At 41.9% G+C, this 21,314-nt stretch overlaps 1 protein-coding gene across 12 annotated transcripts in view; it reads left to right on the top strand.

The window, feature by feature from the left end:
* FHIT (fragile histidine triad diadenosine triphosphatase) overlaps positions 1–21,314 on the top strand; it is a 1,095,796-nt gene that overhangs the window by 44,570 nt on the left and 1,029,912 nt on the right. For 9 of the 12 annotated variants that reach the window (XM_078853538.1, XM_073350942.2, XM_073350941.2 and 6 more), the window contains exon 2: positions 6,602–6,650. The exons of 2 other annotated variants lie outside the window; for them this stretch is intronic. The gene's annotated coding sequence lies outside the window, so the exon portion shown is untranslated. Of the gene's footprint in view, positions 1–6,156; positions 6,214–6,601; positions 6,651–21,314 lie in introns of those variants that run through there. One more of the 12 variants, XM_073350948.2, reaches the window with a different exon arrangement.

The following is a 21,314-nucleotide window of genomic DNA, read 5'->3' as shown; positions in this document are numbered from 1 at the left end:
AATTGAAAAGGCAGAGTTCCAAAATGTCCTCTGTAATGTGCATGATGTTTTCATAATCATTAGAAGAGTATGTCTGTATGAAGTAAATGACTTGTATGGAAAATACTAGCCCAATTGCAGAGGCAGTTGTGACATTACCCAGGGTACAATCTGGACTGTTGAAAAGCTATGTCCCCTCAATTCTCCAGTTCCCTCAGCCTCTCCTTGTAAATCATGTGCCCCAATATGCCGTTAGCCTTCTTGGCAACAAGGGCACACTGTTGACTCATATCCAGCTTCTTGTCCACTGTAATCCCCAGGTTCTTAGCTGCAGAACTGCTGCTTAGCCAGTCGGTCCCCAGCCTGTAGCAGTGAATGGGATTCTTCTGTCCTAAGTGCAGGACTCAGCACTTGTCCTTGCTGAACCTCATCAGATTTCTTTTATCCCAATCCTCCAATTTATATAGGTCACGCTGGACCCTATCCCTACCCTCCAGCGTATCTACCTTTCCTCCCAGCTTAGTGTCATCTGCAAACTTGCTGAGGGTGCAGTCCATCCCATCATCCTGATTATTAGATGGATGACCCTTCTTTCTTTTGCCCTGATTCAGCTCCCCATACAATATCTGTTCTGGGAGACGGTGGTCTTCCATTCTTTTGACGTGCCAGGTCCATCTAAGTTGTGCTCTCAATACATTTCCTCAATGCTGGTTGTGTTTGCTCTCTCAAGAACCTTAATATTGGTCACTCTGTCCTGCCAGCAAATTCTCATTATTGAGCATAGGGAACACATATGAAATTGCTCATGCTGTTTAATGTGATGTTTATAAAGAGTCTCAGATCCTTGCAGGAGAGATGTTAGAACCACTACACTGTAGATCTTCAATTTGGTGGAGAGATGGATGTTGTGTTGGTTAAGAACTTTCGTTCGAAGTCGGCCAAGGGCCTGGCTGGCTTTACTAATTCTGAAGGAGAATTCCTTATTAAGAGAACTGTCACTTGAGATGGTACTGCCCAAATACTTGAACTGATCCACATTTTTCAACTGTGTTGCTTGGATGAAGATGACTGGCACTGGAGCATTGGAATGAGGTGCTGGTTGGAACAAGACTTCTGTCTTCCCAAGACTGGTGGTGAGGCCAAAGAGCTGGGGTGCTTCAGAAAATCTATCAGCGATCACCTGAAGATCGTCTTGTCTATGACCCATCAAGGTGCAGTCACCTGCAAAAACTGCCTTGATGAGAATCCTCTCCAGTATGTTGGTCTTAGCTTGAGTCTTCGAAGATCAAAGAGGGAGCCATTGAGTCGGTAGCAGATGTATATCCCCTGATTCAAGTCCCTTGTTGCATGGCTGAGAACACAAGCAAAGAACAAGTTGAACAGTACTGGAACAAGTACTCAGCCTTGCTTCACTCTATTCGAGATTTCAAATGTATCAGAAATGTCACCACTGGCGAGTACTTGCACTATCATGTAGTCATGGAACAGACGGATGATTTGTATGAACCTTCTTGGGCAGCCCACTTAATGTAGAATAGCCCATAGACCCTCTCTGTTGACCGTACCGAAAGCTTTGGTCAAATTGATGAAAACTGCATACAGGTCCATGTTCTGCTCTAAACATTTTTCTTGGACCTGCCTTACAACAAATATCATGTCCATAGTGCTACGACCTGGTCTGACACCACACTGCGCTTCTGGCAGATTCTCCTCAGATATGTTTGCAATGAGTCTGTTCAGTAGAATGCAAGCTGGTATTTTGCCTGCTGTATAGAGCAATGCCTCTAGTTTCTGCAGTCAGGTTTGCTGCTTTGTTTTGAACAAAAATAAGTGATACAATAATAACATCTTTGAAGTCTTGTGGCATTTCTTCTTCCTGCCAAATGCTACTCAGGATGTCATGAAACACCTTGATAGCCTTTGGGTCTGTTCCTTTATACAATTCTGCTGGGATACTATCCTTTCCAGATGCTTTTGCCAGAGTTGAGTTGTTTGATGGCTTTTATAACTTCCACAACTGATGGAGGGAGATCGAGATCCTCTGATAGGTTTCTCAGGTAAATGGTCAAGGACATGCTGATTGACTGAGGATGGTCTATTGAGTAGACTACTGAAGTGTTCAACCCCTCTCTGTGTGATTTCCTTCTTCTCCTTGATGAGGGTTGTGCCAGATTTAGATAATCCATAGGCTGCTTTGAGAGAGTCAAAGAACATCTTTGCGTTGTATCTGCATAATGTTGGACTTCTGCAACTTTCCTCTCCCATCACTCATCCTGCATTCTCCTTAGTTCAGACTGCTCTGTAAGTACTTAAACCTATCTTTCTTTGTTGGAAGTAAGTTCATTCTGCCATTCAACAAATGCTTTCTGCTTGTCCCTTAGGAGTTTGGAGATGTCCTCATTGTTCTCATCAAACCAATCCTGGTCTACCCTTTTCTTTGGCCCGAGCACTAATTTAGCTGTGTCAATAATCACATGCTTAAACTGGTTCCATTTTTCTGAAGGGTTGCTAGTGATTGATGGGCATGAAAAAAACGTATCAAGTAATTGCTGAAACTGCACCTGATAGCAAAGCTCAAGAATGCCAACTATGTTGAAGGCTGTTCTGTTAAGTTTGGAATGCTGTGATGGGATCACATGCAGGTTCAACACTACTTTTATCAATCTGTGGTCTGTCCAGCATTCTGCATCATGCAGGCCAGCAGGGAGGTCAGGAAGTTGTTTCAGGAGTGGCATTCTTATGGAAAATCCAACTCCATGGATCCTGTCTTCATCCTCTGCTTTTTCTTTCCAAAAGAAAGTGTAATTGCCTCCTAGTTCACTGATGGAACCTTCTCCAGCCAATCTGCTCTCTCTCAGTGCTGCAATATCAATATTATAGCGGGCAAGTTCTCTTGGGACAAGAGCTGTTCTTCTCTCAGGTCTTTGTGCATCGCCTCCATCCATAAGGCTGCGTACATTCCATGCTTCCAGGGTGAATCTTTTCTTCTTTATTGTTTTTCGACTGCTGTAGGATGATCTGTCAACCGGAGTAGTCTGGCCAGATATTATGGGGCAGGCAATGTTTAGGGCACATTTTCTAGCCTCTTCCTTTAAAAAGGATGAGCAGTGCTATCTTAAAAAGGGCTGCTCAGTTTCCTAGGATGCTGCCGAACTTCTCCACTGCCCTGGGGACGGAGCTGAATGGCCATATCCCAAGGCTGCCTACATGAAGGATTGTGGCTATGACTGCCAGTGGTCATCTCCAACTGTTGCTTCGCCATGCCCCCATCACAGCAGGAATACACTATAAGAGCAGGGGATGAATTTATTCAACATATTTGTGCTTGTAGTTCAATGAACATTTTTTATCTTATTGCTTATTAAAATCAGTAGCAAAATCCCCTTTAACATAGTAGTCAAACTGTGGTGCAAAGACACGTGCAAAGTACTACACTTAAGAAGGAAAAATCAAATGCACAACTACAAAATGGGGAATAACTGGTTAGGCAGTAGTATTGCATAACAGGAACACGCATAACAGGGGTTAAAGTGGATCACAAATTGAATATGAGCCAACCATGTGATGCAGTTGCAAAAAAGGTTAATATCATTCTGGGGTGACAGGAGAGTCATATGTAAGATAAGAGGTAATTATCCTACTCTACTCAGCACTGGTGTGGCCTCAGCTGGAGTATTATGTCTAGTTCTGGGCGCCACACTTTAGGAAAAATGTGGACTAATTGGAGAGAGTCCAGAGAAAAATAACAAAAGTGACAAAAGGTTTAGAAAACCTGACCCATGAGGAAAGGTTTAAAAAATATCAGCATGTTTCTTGAGAAAACAAGACTGAGGAAGGGCCTGATAGCAATCTTTAAATATGTTAAGGGTTGTTATAAAAAGGACAGTGAGCAATTGTTCTCCATGTCCATTGAAGATAGGACAAGAAGTTATCAGCTTATTCTGCAGCAAGGGAGATTTAGGTTAAATATTAGGAAAAACTTTCTAAGTATTAGGGTAGTTAAGTAGTGGAGTAGGGTTCCAAAGGAGGTTGTGAAACCCCTGTCACTGGAGGATTTTAGGAATAGGTTAGACAAACACATGTCAGGGATGGTCTAGGTTAGAGGTGGGCAAACTATGGCCCGCGGACCACATCTGTCCCGCGGGACGGTCCTGCCCAGCCCTTGAGCTCCTGGCCGGGGAGGCTAGTCCATGGCTCCTCCCATGCTGTCCCCCCTGCTCTGTAGTTATGCCGCCGTGCGGGCAGCACAGCTGGGGCTCCGGCCGGGCGGTGGGGCTGCGAGCTCCTGCTGCTCTGAGCTGCATGGTAAGGGGGTAACGGGGGTGGGTAGGTGGGTTGGGTAAGGGGGCAACAGGGTTCCGGGGGTCGGTCAGGGGACGGGGAACAGGGGGAGTTGGATAGGTGTGGGAGTCCTGGGGGGCCTGTCAGGGGGTGTGGGTGTGGATAGGGGTCAGGGCAGTCAGGGGATAGGGAGAAGGGGGGGGTTGGACAGGGGGTAGTGTCCTTGGGGGGCAGTTTGGGGCATGGGGTCCCTGGAGGTGTCGGTCAGGGGACAAGGAGCGGGGGGGTTGGATGGGTTGGAGGTTTTGAGGGGGGCAGTCAGGGGCGGGAAGTGGGAGGGGTGGATAGGCGGTGGGGGCCAGGCTGTTTGTGGAGGCACAGCCTTCCCTACCCAGCCATCCATACAGTTTCGCACCTCAGTGTGGCCCTCAGGCCAAAAAGTTTGCTCATCCCTGGTCTAGATACATGGTCCTGCCTCAGCATGGGATCGAGGACTAGATGAACTCTCAAGGACCCTTACAGGCCTTCATTTCTATGATTCTATATCTGTGGGTTGTGGTTTTCCAGTGACATAACCCACATTTAGATTCACTGGAGAAATTGGAATTTATATACCCAGGATTACTGTATTTTTCTTCTGCATGGTTTTCATAAGCATGTGATGAGAGCATTTAAGAATCTCTCCTTAGATGGAAATTTGCTATTATTTGAGAGAATGTTTCAATAATTTGCCTGTGGCAAAAGTTCACTGAATGCACTATAAGAGCAGGGGATGAATTTATTCAACATATTTGTGCTTGTAGATCAATGAACATTTTTTATCTTATTGATTATTAAAATCAGTAGCAAAATCCCCTTTAACATAGTAGTCAAACTCCAGTGCATTACAGTAGCAAACAGTACAGATCAGTACAGTACAAAATCTCTCTTCTACAGTTAAAAAGTTCTGTTCCTTATTGTATTGATACACAGTGTAAATTGCACACAAATATTTGTCATTGGTGAGCATTCATAGAATTTAAGGCCAGAAGGCATTAGATCATCTAGGCTGACCGTCTGTGTATTACATGCCATTAAATTTCATTCAGTTACCAGTATATTAAGCCTAACAACTTGCGTTTGGCTAATACACATCTGCCAGAGAGGCATCCAGTCTTGATGCATCCGATGAAGTGAGCGGTAGCTCATGAAAGCTTATGCTCAGATAAATTGGTTAGTCTCTAAGGTGCCACAAGTACTCCTTTTCTTTTTGCAAATACAGACTAACACGGCTGTTACTCTGAAACCTAAATACTTATGTCTGATGTTTTCTTCTGGATGCAGGATAGTCTTTTTTTGTCTATATAAGCAAGTAGGATGGGGGGTATTAGGTAAATGCAGGTGTGACTTTAAACAGCACCCTGCTGCTCAAACCTCAGATTTCATGACCCCAAGTGAGTTTTCCCCTGCGGTATCCGGAAGGACCTAAACCTGAGTAGGGATATCAGGTAGCATCTTTGTGCAGATCCCTTTTGAAGACTCTCCAGCCCTAAGGGATCATTCCTTCTAGTTGAGGAGATTAGCCATGGCTTGTTTGTTAGTCAAAAGATGTCATTAGACATATTGAGGGAGTATTGAGTAATAAAAGTTAGGGCATTGCAGCTTTTGGAAACGTTTCTAAATCCTAAAAGGGATATGGGAGTCCAATAGGAAGGTAATACATGGAATAAAATTAACAAATTATTTAAAATTAAGTTTTAATCTTTTCAGTTTTACCTGATGCAACTGTCATCAAAAAGCTGAAAGAACTGTATATTAAATTTCCCATGACCACTTACATTACAATGGTGGAGGTTTACTCACTTCTAATTCTTAGATTTGTGGTGATCTTGCAAAATAGGTTGTAAGAGAACCACATGCCAGTGCTTCAAAAGCAGCTTATCAACTGGTGATGTTCCCCTTTCCCCATGCAAGGTGAGTGGTTCTTATTGTCAGAGCAGGCATTGTACTTCCACTTTTGTGCATCACATGTGGATCATACCAGCTGATCTTTAGGCTATGCTCAGTAGTGCCCCTCCAGCAGGCGCGTGGAGCAACGTCTCTGTGGATTTTGGAGGAAGCCAAAATTGGACAGAACACTTTTGCCTTGGGGTTCCCCTCTCTCTGCAAGCTTTCTACTATATGCCTATGTGCTACCGACAGCCAGAATTTGGCCCATGAAATAGCAGTGAGAACTTTTTATCAGAGGTTTTTCTAGCGATTCTTGCTGTGATATAAGTAAAACATGGTTACTAATGTATGCACCAAACATTCTTTCTTCACTGGCAGGCAGGTCAATGCTTTATTTTTTATCCCTTTGTAGCTTTGAAGTACAGCAAAGAAGTGAAATCCAGTGAGAATAGTCTGTAAAGGTAAGTGTATTTATTACATGGCATTGACAAACATTGCCTTACATCGTTGATTTTTCTTTTATTCAGGGATTTAAGCATTTAAAGATATAGCTGACAGGACAACTTCTTTAACCACTTAGTTGTCCCATCACACAAAAAATGCTGAGCAATTGTTAGAGGGGAATTGTAAGGAAACAACTTGATGTGCTGAGGATGGCCATATCTTAGAGCATGATTGCTGACTTATGCTTTGTTCACAGTGGTTAAGATATTCCAGTGTAGCTCTGTTCACTATGATTAATGGTAGGTGTGATTTAAAAAAACAACAACAACACTGGTATTGTTTCTGGTCAATAGCTGAATAAAGCCAGCTGGCAAAATAAAACATTTAAAACAGAATGCAGAGTGGCATTTTAATCTGGTTTTATTACGTTTATTGTGATAGTTGTGCAATAGTATGCACAACTTTGACTGCTACAAAGTTCTTCTGACTTTGTCATTGGGCTTTAAATGGACAAAAAGCTGAATATGAAGTAATAGAGAACAATAGTTAGCCTTGTTTGCAGTTTTTCAATAGCTTTAGTCTTTTCTTTGAAGAAAATGTTACTGCCATTGGTAGGTGTATTTATAAATGTGCAACTTAATTGCTCTTATTCATACTTAAACTGGAAATAGTTCATACAGAAAAGAAATTGGACGATAAATTGTGGGCTGTGACAGGGATCGCTTTCATCAAGTGGCTTCACTGGACGGGTTAAAATAGCCTATAAACTTGTATTTGGTTTCAACAAGTTATTTTTTAATTTTGAGATTTTCTGCTATCAGTTTTATAAGAGCTAATGTTAAGAACTGTGATAATAAATATTCCTGGGGGAATTCTGTGCCACTGCACACATGCAGAATTTATGTCCCCTGCAGATTTCTTTGCTTCCCCGCAGAAAAAATGACTTTCTGACAGGGAAGCCACAAGAGCGGTCATGCGTCCCACCCCAGCAATGTGTTTTGGGTGCCTGGGGCAGACAGCAGAGAGGTAAATCACTGTGGGGCAGAGGGCAGGACTGGGGAAAACCCGGTTGATTGATCCTACCCTGTGCTGGGCTCAGCTGCTCATCCTGGCTGAGCTGGGGAGGACAGGACTTCCTCTTCCCCTGCCTGGCATCCGGGGCTGAGTCAGACCCACCCCCAGATTTCACCTCAGCTGCAGGAAGCTCTGCAAACTCCCCTCCCCCCTGCTTCCTGCACCCATTGCTCCTCAGCTGCAGGGGGAGGGATCCCTGTACAGGGAGATGCTTTCCCATCCACGCAACCACCATGCATCCAGACCCCCTCATACCCAGCCCCTCATGCAAAGCCTTACCCCCCCCCCCCGCACTCAGAACTCCCCCCATGAGCCCCACTCCCCCTGCCCCAGGACCACCCTGCTGAGCCGCCCTCACTCAGCCACCCCACTGAGTCCCAACCAGCTGCACCTGGATCCCCATCCCATTGAGCCCCACTCCCCCAGCATCTTGATCACTCAATTAACCCCCCCACACCCAGGCCCCCTGTAAACTCTCTTCCCCCCCCGTGACCCTCCTGCTGAGCCCCAACCACCTTCCTCTTGGCTCCCCTGTAGAGTCCAATTACCATTGCACCCAGCCCCCACTCACATAAGCCCTTGTGCATCCAGATTCCCTCCCTCCCACACCTGGATCCTCCACTGAGCCGTTCACACCCAGATTGCCCCACACAGAACCCTCTCAACCCACCCCTGGATCCCCCGACACTAAACTCCACACTTGGATCCAGCCTTGCTGAGCCTGCCTGCTTACACCTGGTGCACATGGCATGTTTCAGGTGCATGCCCGATCCTTTCCCTATGTCAGGGTTAGGTTCAGCCTCACCGCTAAGTCCGTGTTCTGGGGTGGGGAGCTGCACAATGATCTCCCACCTCTGTGCAGCCAGTGGCCTGTGCTCCCCAGTGCCATGCTGGAGCCTCTGTATTTGTTTGAGAAATAAAATTTTGAGAATTTTAAAATATTGGGTACAGAATTTTTAATTTTTTGGTGCAGAATGCCCTCAGGAGTAAATACAGCATCATGCAACATAAAAGGCAGATTTAGAAATTCAAAACGGTCACATTATGCAGTGAGATTTAAATTATTATTGTCTTGCAGTGTCGTCAATTGTAAACCACTGTGATCAACTGTTAAAACATTTGTGAAATAACAGAGTTGTATAATATCGAAGAAATGTATGTTATGGTATAGTATGTGAGTGAAATTTATTTTTTTTCTGAGCGCATTTACATTTTATGACACGGTAAATTGATTTTTAATGTTTATATGCGTAGTTCAGTTGTTTATAGGTAGAATAAAGCCAAAAAAATTTGAACAAATATTTATGTGGTGGATAAAAGTGTTTTTAAAAGGAAAACTTTTTAGGGGAGAAAAAAATCTGTTCTTATTTATATATGTCAGCTACAATTTATGGGCTTATACCTGCTTGCACCTGCTTAATCTTCTATTTGTTAAGCAAATGCTGTATATAGTTATCTTGGCCGCAGCTGCTGTATCACAAGTGATAAGTGATCTATGAACCAAACAGCTGTGCTTTAACCCTTCGTATACTTGTCTTTAGGGTTGTAAGATGAGGACTCGAGATAAGTTAACTTGGCTTCCATCTCTCTCTCCCTTTCCTTCTCAGTTGCTTCTATGCCTCTAGATCTTCCCTGTATCCTCATCCTGCTCCACAGCTGACTCTTTGCCACAGAGCTGGTCTGATCTATGTGCCAGGCAGACCATCCCTTCAGTAACTACTATATTCCTGAGCTTCTGAGGTTTTTCTGCTTCTTGGAGGATGAGCTGGTAGGAAGAAAGGTTTTTGGTAGGAGAAAGAAAGTGCTGGTTAAGCCCAAGCCAGAGCCACCAAGCCTTTCCTCATGCCCCCTTAGAGCCCTTCCTCCTAACAAAGCATCCCCTGGTGACTTCTGCCATAACCGAGGAAACTATCTGTTGTGGCAGAGCTCCAACCATGTCCCTGTGGGTCCCGCGTTTCCAGGCGGTTTATGCTAGCCTCAGAGGCTCACTGCAACCCTCAACGTAGCCCTTCTCTCCCTAGGGCCAGGGTTACAGTCTACTGAGCCCTTTTCATCATAAGCCAGCAAGGAGGTTGGTGAGAGATCTCCCACAGTCTCTGTTGTCCCTATGGGCTTGTTCCAGAACAGTTTAGCTTCCTGTCCTGAGAGGGGCCCGTCTTCCCCTCCCAGGAGGTGTTTCTGCAGTGGTGGTTTGTGGGGAGCCCTGGCCTGCCCTCTACGCCGGGTTCCAGCCCAGGGATCCTAATGGCAGCAGCTGTTGGCAGCCGACCTTTCACTGCCAGAGTTGCTACATTTCCCTGGGCCACTTCCCCACGGTTTCCCGCTTCTCTCTCTTAACGCCTTCTTCACCTTTACCTGAGGGCTCCCTTTCCAGTGGCTTGAGGGTGTCTTCACTACCCAGCCCTTCAGCTGCACTTCCTCGCCTTTGGTTCCTTGGCAGTCCTTGGCTTTACTGGAGTGAGTCCTTTTATAGTATTGGAGGGGTCTTAATTAGAGTCAGGTGTTCACATTAGCTTAATGGCTTCAACTGACTCTTTGCAGGTTAATTGGAGTCATGTGTCCACCCTAGCCTGGAGCAGCCCCTGCTCTGGTCAGTCAGGGAACAGAAAACTGCTTATCTAGTGGCCAGTATATCTGCCTTCTACTACTCTGCTGTACCCAACCGGCCTGGGTCTATCACACTATCTACTGATGATATAAATCATTAGAAACGTAGGGCTGGAGAGGTCATCTAGTCCATGCCCCTGTGTTGAGGCAAGACCAAGTAAACCTAGACCATTTCTGTCAGGTGTTTGTCTAACTGGTTCTTGAAACCCTCCAGTGATGGGGATTCCACAACCTTCCTTGGAAACCTATTCCAGTACTTAACTGCTCTTACACATAGAAAGTTTTTTCTAATATCTAACCTCAATCTCTCTGGCTACAGATTAAGCTGACCACTTCTTGTCCTCCCTTCAGTGCACATGGAAAACAATTGATCACTGTCCTCTTGCCAAAAACATTGAGGGCTATTATAGACTTTTCTCAGGTCCCCCCTTAGTCTTCTTTTCTCAAGACTAAACATGTCCAGTTTTTTAACTATTCTTCATAAATCAGGTTTTCTAAACCTTTTGTCATTTTTGTTGCTCTCTTCCGGACTCTTTCCAGTTTGTCCACATCTTTCCAAAAGCGTGGTGCCCAGAACTTCACACAGTACTCCAACTGAGGCCTCACCAGTGCTGAGCAGAATGGGACTATTACCTCCCATGTCTTACATGCAACACTCCCGTTAATACATCCTTTAATGATATTAGACTTTTTTGCGACTACATCACATTGTTGGCTTCTACTGAAATTGTGATCCACTATACCCCACAGATCCTTTTTTCAGCATTACTACTACTTAGTCACTTATTCCCCATTTTGAAGTGTAGTACCTGTCTTTATTGAATTTCACCTTGTTGATTCCAGACCAATTCTCCAATTTGTTAAGATAATTTTGAATCTTAATCCTGTCCTCCAAAGTGTTTGCAACCCCTCTCAGCTTTGTGTCATCCACAAATGTTATAAGTGTACTTTCCACTCCATTATCCAAATCATTAATTAAAATGTTGAATAGTACAAGACTCAGAGCTGACTTCTGCAGGACTTGACTAGATACTTCCTCCCAGTTTGACAGGAACCATTGATAACTAAGGCTATGATTCTGTCACGGAGATCACGGATTCCATGACTTTCAGGGACTTCTGTGGCTTCTTCTGGGACAGGGTTGGAGTAGCTGTCAGTCTCAGGACTGCTGGAGCAGTGGCTGCTGGAACAACTGACCTATGGCCAGTCCTGGGGCTGTAGGAAAAGCTGACCGGCGGCCAGCCCTGGCACCAAGAACAGCTGACTGGTAGCCAGCCCTGAGGCCACTGCAGCAGCGGTCCCTGGCCCACTGGAGCAGTGGCTGGGGTTGGTTCAGCTGCCTGGGACTAGAACAGCAGCAGTCAGCCCCTGCCATGGGAGCAGTGGTGGGGCTGGAGCAGCTGCAAGTCTCTGTTTGTCCCTCCTCTCCCACTCAGGGTATGTTTAGTAAAAGTCAGGGACAGGTCAAGGGCGTCTGTGAATTTTTGTTTATTGCTCATGACCTGTCCATGACTTTTACTAAAAATACCCATGACAGAATCGTAGCTTTATTGATAACTACTCCTCTGAGTATGGTTTTTCAACCAGTTATGCACCCATCTAATACTAATTTAGTTTAGACTGCATTTCCCTAGTTTGCTTATCAGAATGTCATGTGGGACCACGTCAAAAGCCTCACTAAAATTCAAGATATATCATGTTGATTGCTTCCCCGCTACCCACTAATCCAGTAATCCTATCCAAAAAGAAAATAAAGTTGGTTTGGCATGATTTGTTCTTGACAAATCCATGCTTGGTATTCCTTATATCTCTATTATCCTCTATGTACTGTGACAAAGTTCCTCCTCTACCTTGGCGGGTCATGCACTTATTGGTGGATTTGCTCACCTTGGAACTTCACGGCAGCCCTCAGTTTGGCTGTTTTCGTGAACCCACAGTTCAGGTCAACTCCTCCTGTGTCTGACCAGGAGTTGGGAGGTTTGTGGGGAACCCGGGCCTGCCCTCTACTCTGGGTTCCAGCCCAAGGCCCTGTGGATTGCAGCTGTCTAGAGTGCCTCCTGGAATAGCTGTGCGACAGCTACAACTCCCTGGCCTACTTCCCCATGCCTCCTCCAACACCTTCTTTATCCTCACCAGAGGACCTTCCTCCTGGTGTCTGATAATGCTTGTACTCCTCAGTCCTCCAACAGTATGCGTTCTTACTCTCAGCTCCTAGCGCCTCTTGCTCCCAGCTCCTTACACGCACACCACAAACAGAAGTGCTCCTTTTTAAAACCCAGGTGCCCTGATTAGCCTGCCTTAATTGATTCTAGCAGCTTCTTGATTGGCTGCAGGTGTTCTAATCAGCCTGTCTGTCTTAATTGTCTCCAGAAGGTTCCTGATTGTTCTGGAATCTTCCCTCTTACCTTATCTAGGGAAAAGGGACCTACTTAACCTGGGGCTAATATATCTCCCTTCTATTACTCTCCTATAGCCATCTGGCCCGACCCTGTCACAGTACTTACAAATGGATTGTTTAATAATTCGTTTCAGTACTTTTCCAGGTATAAATAAAATATTTCAGGACTGGCCAATGTCCTAAAGGCTAAGGGAAGCTCCATATTAAGTTATTTTGCTGCCTCAGAACATTGCTGTTCAGATGACAAATGCAGTAGAGCCAGAGTGATACTGGTGAGAGGAATTTTTCAATGTTTCAATGTTTCAAATCTATTGATTCCAATTTCTTTTGATCTTTCCAGTACCTCTTGTTTATCAGGCAAGTTAAAGGGAGTGAAATTTGGTTTGGGATTTTTCAAACTGACATGTAAAGTAAATTGTTTCAAAGCCGTAATGCAGTAGTAATAATATAGCCTTTTCCATCTTAGAATCCCAAAGCACATTACATACTTATTAAATAAGCCTCACAACACTTGTTTGAGATCTGCAGGTACTGTAAGAAATGTTCCTCAAAAGAAATACCTTAATCAGTATATATTGTGTACTTTCTGTAATTTTTGTGTGTTAATTTAAGCCCTTTATGCACTCGGTTTGCCACAAATAAATATTGATTGTTAAATAAATGTTCATGTTACTTTGCATTTTTACAGCACTTTAATTCAACAATATCGAAAGTGCTTTCTCTGAGCACACTGACACAACGTCTATTATGGATAGGGGACTGCTATTTTGTAAGACCATGGTGTAGGTCATGACTGTCTGGGCTGTGGGATCTAGGCAAGATGTGGCTGTAGATTGTCAGGTTTGAAGATCAACGAGTGTCTGGAAGCTCTCCTGGTCTGTCATTATTTCCAGAGGGAAGTCACATGTAAAGATAACACAAAACCCTCCAGTGAACCAAAGTGTCTAAACTGTGTGTCAGGACTGCATCACTGTTGGACAACTTGGGATGATGTCTAATAAGCTGGATTCTGAAGCTGTACTTTGAGCCCCCTCAGAGCAGTCAGATAAATCAAAGATATTGGTGCCAACAGGGCACATACCTTTGATGTCTCAACATACTATCCTGGGTGAGGGTGAGGACTATGCCCTGTGAAGTGCTTAACAAGCCCACAGTACCTTAAAAGGACATGAATTAATTTGTCAGTTCATTTCATCTCTTCTTCATTCCTGCACATGGACTCTCAAACTTTTCGTTCACACCAGTTCTGACCGCTGATCAAGCTCTGAATTCAAGGACAGTAAATTGTTTTCATTATACCATGTTGCTTTGGCTCTCTCAGAATAATGGTACAATTTATCCCTGGACCAGTTTTCCTGGTCACCCTTTAGTTTTCAGGATCTGTTTTACTTTGGGATTTGTATTTTAAGCACTTATTTTATCTTCAGCTATTTGATTTCTCAGTTCCTTTAAATAAATAGTTCCCCCCCCATATTTTGCTACCAAGGTGTGTGTCACCTTATCTACTTTCCAGACTATACTGTAATGTATTTTTTTATAAGTTGTAGACTCATGCTTGGAGCTAAGCAGTGAGACTTAGTATATAAGTAAGTTGTCAGGCCAATTCCTGAGGTGAACAGGAGCAGCAAAGAGGATTTTCAGAAGGAGTTGTGAGATGCCTTCTTTCTAGATACAGTTCTACACTCCATACTGTGACCAGCGACAGATGAGTGGTTGTCACCTGCAGCAGAGGTGCAATGTTTTCTTTCGTGCTGGAAGCCATTTCCTCTGTAGGAAATCCATGCTGGTGGATGTGCTGGAAGAAAAGATTTGTGATCTGAAAGGACAAATACGGACAATACACATCATGAGAGTGGCTGAAGAGATTTTGGACATCATATTTGGGAAGCACGAGATCAGAAAGAAAGGAGTTGGCCACCACAGAACTGGGGGGAGTGAAAACCAGAGAGAAGGTTTGGAAATTTGTAACCATCAGGGGCAAGAGGAACAATTGACTTTCTCCATGGCTGGAGGTAGAAGGGAATGGGCAGGGTGTAACCACCGGATAGCAGAGGACCAGGAGGAATTTCACACAGCTAGAAGTATTCAATCATTATCATGTTCTCAGCATGAAAACTCTAGAAAATATCTCTAAAGATCCAGCTGGTTGAATGGAGTGGAGAGCTATATGGGCCATTCCTGTAGATGGCTACTCAGCTCAACCTGGAAGATAATCAGGCATGTCCTCAAAGAAATTTCTACCCATCCAAGGAAGAGGGATGATCCTTGTAAGATTCTGTACTCAGAAGAATGGAAAGGAAGTTCTGCAGACAGACAATAGGATGGTGTGCTGTCTTCCTGGTTCCAAGGCATGAGATGTGACACTGAGGTGGGAGCTGCACCTGAAATTGGCATGCAAAGATGATGGTGCATATTGGCACTAATGACACTGCTTCACAGGAAATATCACAGATTATAGACTACTTTGGAGAATTTGGAAGGGTGCTGAAGGAGAAGAATGTCCAAGTAAGCATCTCAGAATCCTGGGAGTGAAGAAAGACAGAAGGGGCAGTGCAGTTTGGATGGCCTCCTTCCCAGTAGAAGGGGAAATGGCCCGCTAGGGAACAGGCTGGCTAGATTAGTCAGGAGGGTGTTAAACTAACAATAAAAGGGGAAGGTGAAAAGGGGGGGAAATGAGCACACATTTAAAACAAAATCGAGATGTTGAAAACAAAATTAATCAAAGCACCAAGGGATATGCAGAAAATAAATTATTTAATTGACTGCACATGAGCCTGGTTAACAAACAAGAGTATTTGGAGTTTCTGATTTGTGAGAATAAATTGGTCTGGTTGGTATCACTGAAACCTGGTGAGATGATTTACATCATTGGAATGTTAAAAGAATGGTTATAACCTATTCAGGAAGAATCAAGTGGGTAAAAAGGGAGGAGTGTTGCACTCTTTGTTTAAAAAAAAAAAAGACATTACTCATTTCCAAGTCACTGACAAGTTGGAAGCAAATGTTTCTGAATGCTTATGGATCGATGGCCTAGCAGATAAAGCACAAGATGAGGTACTAGTTAGTGTCTGCAATAGACCACCAAATCACAACAGAGAACAGGATGACCAGCTCTGATCTGTAATATGTGTGGGACAAAAAGCTGTGTTATCATGGGGGAATTCAAAATGAGCGACGTATGCTAGAGGTCTCCTGCTGCAAGTATTAAACTCTCCTTGGAATTACTAAAAATTATTGATGCCAATTTCCTAACTCAAAAGTGTTTAATCTAACACGGGAAATTTTATATTAGACCTCATCTTGACAGATAAAGAGGAATTGATGAAAACTAAAAATTTGTGGTTGCCTAGGTACAAGTAATCATGAATTGGTGATATTTGTTGTGTGCAAACAAAGTCTAAATCAGCAACATGCTTGGTGATCTTTAAAAGGCCAATTTAACAAAGCTGAAAACAATTATGAGCCAAGTCAGCTGAAAGAATTAAAACAATTTTTTAATGATAATTGCTAACTTTTAAAGAATGTTTTCACTAGATGCTCAAAAGTGACAATTGAGGAAAATTACTACACTTGTTTAAAAAAAAACTAACTTGGCTTAGAGGGGGAAAGTAAAGCACTATAAATATATATAGAGAGCTATGAATTGTGGAAAATTGGTAAGGAAAGCTAAAGGAGACAAGGAGACTGTGACGGAATCCCTGGGGTACAGCCTGGGACTGTGGGAGTGTTGTGCCCCCTTAACTCTCCAGCCTGGGCTCTCTCTCACAATGCTTTGCTAGTGACAAGCAGTGAAACCCTCTAGACCCTGTTATCACTCAACTCAACAGCATGTGGAGCCTCACTCCCAGCTAGATTGCATAAATGCTCCCAGAGCCGCTCATGAATCCCACAGAGAAAGGCACCAACCAAATTCTCCCAGCCTTGTACCTTAGGAACATACCGTATTGCCAATATACCAATTTTATAATTATACCAAATATATCAAATTTATAAATTGGTTCACCATCTCATCAATGGAAAGTGGATATACACCAGCCTTTGCAAACTTGAGCAGATTTACCACACACACTTCAGGCAAACTCACTTGTAAAGAAAAACAGTAAAAGAAGTTTATTGACTACAAAAGATAGATTTTAAGTGATTATAATTGGTCATTGGAACAAGGCCAATTAACAAGGGTTACGGTGCCTTCTCTGTCACTGAAAATCAAGACTGAATGTTTTTCTAAGAGGGATGCTCTAGTTCAAACAGGAATTTCCCATGGTCTGTATTATTGCAGGAGGTCAGATGAGAGGATCACAGTGGTCCCTTCCGGACTTCTTGGCAAAAAAACTGAATCTCCAGGAGTGTGGATCTATTGCAAAGCAATTATATGTGAAGAAATGACAAATACTTGCTTATTGTTGTTTTTCTTTGAGTATTTGATTTTGTATCAGTTGAGTGCCCTTGTCACTGGTAGGACTTCTCGTAGTAATTTTTCCTTCCAGTTAATTGTTCCTAATGTGTTTCTAGGCTTTCCTTTAACAAAGTCATTGCTAGAATTCCACAACAGAGGAGGTGCATGCTTATCTTGATCTGGAGTCCAATCACTACAGCTAGGGTTGTGTTTCTATCAAAAGGCAAATGCTTCCAGAGAAAAATTAGAAATAATGTACTATTTTAATGAAAACTGAAATAAAAACTGCCTCTAATAGGTTTCTTTCTTAAACAGCCACTTTAAAGCATCCATAAGGTTTCCAGGATAATTTTCTTTAATCTTTATTTGAAGTCAACCTTTATGAGGCAAATTATTTTTGTTACTTCACAGGGGTGGTAGCGTAAGATAGGCATACGTATATTTATATGTTTTTTAAAACATAGTTGCATTGAACAAACTGGGTTTTAAATTTTTTAATTATCTTAAGTGCAGTAGCTGACTTAACAAGATAGATAGTGAAGTGTCTGCAAATACACCATGGCAGAATCAAGCAGTATATTATTAATCTGTCTTTTTAAATGTATAGCTGATTATATTTATGGAATGCCAGACATATTATCTTATCACCAATACAATTCAAAAACGATTCTTGAGTAAGGGTAATGTGCTGTTGATAATGGTATTGATCAAATTTAGGTTCCCTCTTACTAAACACAGTCAGTAAGCCACTAGCATCTCCGATAAATACTTATGCTTTAAAGGTCAATCCAGACCTTGTGGACTGTTTTTGCTTTCCCCGATAAAAGGAAATGCAAGCGTGCCAAATTGCTTTGCTGCAGCTTAACCATAGCTCTGAATGAATTCATAAATGCTACAAAAGGGAAGCTTGTAAACACATGCTGCACAGAAGAGAAAAAGGTTTCAAATAAATTGGTTAGTCTCTAAGGTGCCACAAGTACTCCTTTTCTTTTAGAAAAGAAAAGATGTCATTCCTACCTAATCCTTTTCCTGAGGGGGGAATATGTGTTTATTCTTGTTTTGAGAATTGATGGATAACTTGTATGAAAACTGGGTGTTACGTTAATCAAGAATTCTCTTTCACATTCCCAGTGGAAATATAAAGTCAACATTGGTGTTTTTCTTTTTCCAATATATGCTCTGTGAAATGTGTCAGTAGGGGAACCTACCTGTCCGAGACTCCATCAAAATAGCATGCTTGCGTCTAAATTCTTTTTCTTGGAACACATATTTTTCATATTCAGTGACAAGGTGTTTCTTAAAAGCAGTTGTTTTTCCAAAGCTCTTGCTTTCAGGATGAAGTGTTGAAAGACTACCACATATTTCTGTGTACAAAATGGAAACCTGTGCTACCCAAAGGCTATATGCTGCCCTTAGTCAACTCCAGGAGCAGTAATGGTGGAGGGAGTTTTGCTATGGAGTGAGAGCAGTATATGGCTCTCAATCCAATCAATAACATGGCAGGAAAACAATTCTAAAATAGAGTTCAAATGTAAAAGTACTTGGGAAAAAAAGAGATTTTCCTCACCAGAAGTACGTTCCTTCAGAAATCAAGAGAGCAATATTTCATGCCTTGCTCCCAGCACAGAGATTTTTCTCATAGTGTGGTGACTAGCAAAAAGAAATTACACAATATTAGCAGTAGTTGCCTTGGCAAGGTTCCTTGGTACCGTAACTTAGAACATTACATCATTTTAAGAGCTGTGTCCGTTTCCAGTGGGTATTTCTTCAGGCATCACTACGAAGGATTCTCTGTGAAAGAAAATGTAAGAATGCAGAAAAAATGGCTAAAGTTCAATAGTACATGTGTTGATATGATACGCTCAGCACACATGCACACTTAGAATGAATTGATTAGTTCAATGACATAATCCTTCCCTCTGTTTATCATTTCATGGTCTGTTGCTATGTTCCTAGCTTTAATACTTCAAGTGCAATGGGGTGACATTGCAGTCACACACAGTGATTTTTCATCTTGTATATAAATACAGATTAAAATTGGTGCGTGCTGAATCATTTTCTCTGAGCTAGAGAGTGGGAGAAGTGACTTTTGTCACAGGCATTTGCAACATACTACATATGGCTGTTTTACTGCATAAAGAAAGATAATTTCCAAGAAAGAAAGCTCTTTGGCTATGTACAGTAATGTTCATCCCGACTCTTCTTCATATTTGGTGTACAAGAAGTGGATTACTGGAGTCACATGTTGTAAATAATGGACATATTTCCAAGAGAACTAAGATACTTTGTCCCTCCCAGGCACGGGATCAGTTTTTTTTTTCTTTTGGAACACTAGTATAGAACGAATGACTGGATAAGCTACACTGGTTCCTTAACTAATCATCTTTGCAAAAGTATTTGCCACATGAGTTTAGCAGCCAGTATCTCTCAAACTGCTAGAGCTAGTGATTAATTCATTATACTGCTTGAAGGCTGAGATTACAATTTTCAGGTTGTATATAAAATTAGTTTCTAGCTCTGCTTTACAGGTTCTCAAGAAAGTAGCCGCTAAAATAATGTGAGAATTTAAATGGAAGTAGGGGATGGGGAAAAGAAGATGGCAACCAAATTACATGATTTTAAAGTCTAGTATATCTTGATGGCAGGTCTAACGTAAGATGGCTTTATATGATCTGAGAACTGGAATAAAATGCTCATTTCTAGCCCAGGATGTTCACAGGATATTAGAAATTGAACCTGTGCCAAGCTTAATGTTCTGCGAGTATAGCAATTTTTGGGGGGTTGGAAGAAAATCTTGGCCCAAAACATTTATGTGGTCATTCTGTGGGCTTTGCCTTCTAAATGAAACAAAGTAGCAATATTCATAGTTATTAGGATGAAAAAGAGCTCTCAGGTTTACACTCCCTGAGGTTTGTTTTTAGCAGATGTGGTGCAATACTGCCTGCAATTGGTCATTTAATCTTCAAGCACAGTTTTAAAATCCAGGACAATATATTATAATTTCAAAATTCCATAACTATTCTTTTTGTGACATATCTATAACTCCTGCTTTATCTTATTTTAGAAGCTGAAATGTATGGTGACTTGATTTTAAGGTTGAAATACTGCAGTTAATGCCCATTGAATTATTCTCCTTTGGAAGATAGAACATATTATAGTTTCTTGATGTCAAGTGCTTACCTTTTCTCATAGCACAGTATACTAGGTTCCAAATCTGAAATTAGGCGTATGGTTTTTAAGAGCTCTTATTAGAGTTTAAGTTAAACTTAATACACCAAGCCTCCCATTTCTCAAGTGGAAAAGAATAATTGCAATAAATATCCTTCCATGCCAATGGAATACCAGCAAGATTTTTTATACGATGAAGGTAGCACAGAAAAATGTAGTATTTTAATGCTAGCAAACACAACATCGTTTTTCAATGTCTTTCTGATGACAATCTGGTTATTAGGTTGTCAGAGGTTTTTGACAAAATGTGGTGTTGGGCTACCTAATTAGATTGCTTCAAAGCCCATTGGGGATGCTGATATTTTTCTAATAATTTTTGGCCTAGGTTGTTCTTGTTAAAGGCAAACTTATCAGTCTTGTGAGAAATGTTTGCTTTTTATATTCACCGTGCTAAACATGAAAAATCCACTAATGCCTAATACATGTATAGCAGAATATGCTTTACACTGGAAGTATCATATGTTTGCACATTGTAGCTGCTGGGTAGAAATGCCCAAATGCTGTTTAGTCTTATAAATAAATAATTTATACAAAAATGAGAATTAAATTGCAATTTCTACTTTTAATTTAGAAAAATTTCTTCAGCCTATTTTTACTTTTAAAGATCAATAATGAAAGTCTGTGGTCTGAAAGAGTTTGTACTTCTCAAACTACAAGATAGAATTTTTTTTTGCATCTGCTTATTTAATATTTTATAAAGCAACTGATTATGTGAAGAAGAAACTTAGTTTCTCTTGTGAATGTCATCAGATTAGATTTGTTTGGGAGATTTGTTTTGTGGATTACTCAATTGATGAAAATAGCTCTGCATTGTTTAATATAAATATAGGTTTCTTTGTTAGTAAGGTTCAGGTACTACTATATGATAGCAGAATGATTTGGAGATCTTGGCAGTAAATCATTTCATTAAATGATCTGTAAGGCCTTGATTCAGCAAAGCCCTAAAACTTGTGCTTAAAGTAAAGAATATGATTAAGT

This window comes from Lepidochelys kempii, chromosome 7 (assembly GCF_965140285.1).
Source record: "Lepidochelys kempii isolate rLepKem1 chromosome 7, rLepKem1.hap1, whole genome shotgun sequence".
Taxonomy (NCBI): Eukaryota; Metazoa; Chordata; order Testudines; family Cheloniidae; genus Lepidochelys; species Lepidochelys kempii.
This window is presented reverse-complemented; position numbering and strand designations above follow the sequence as displayed.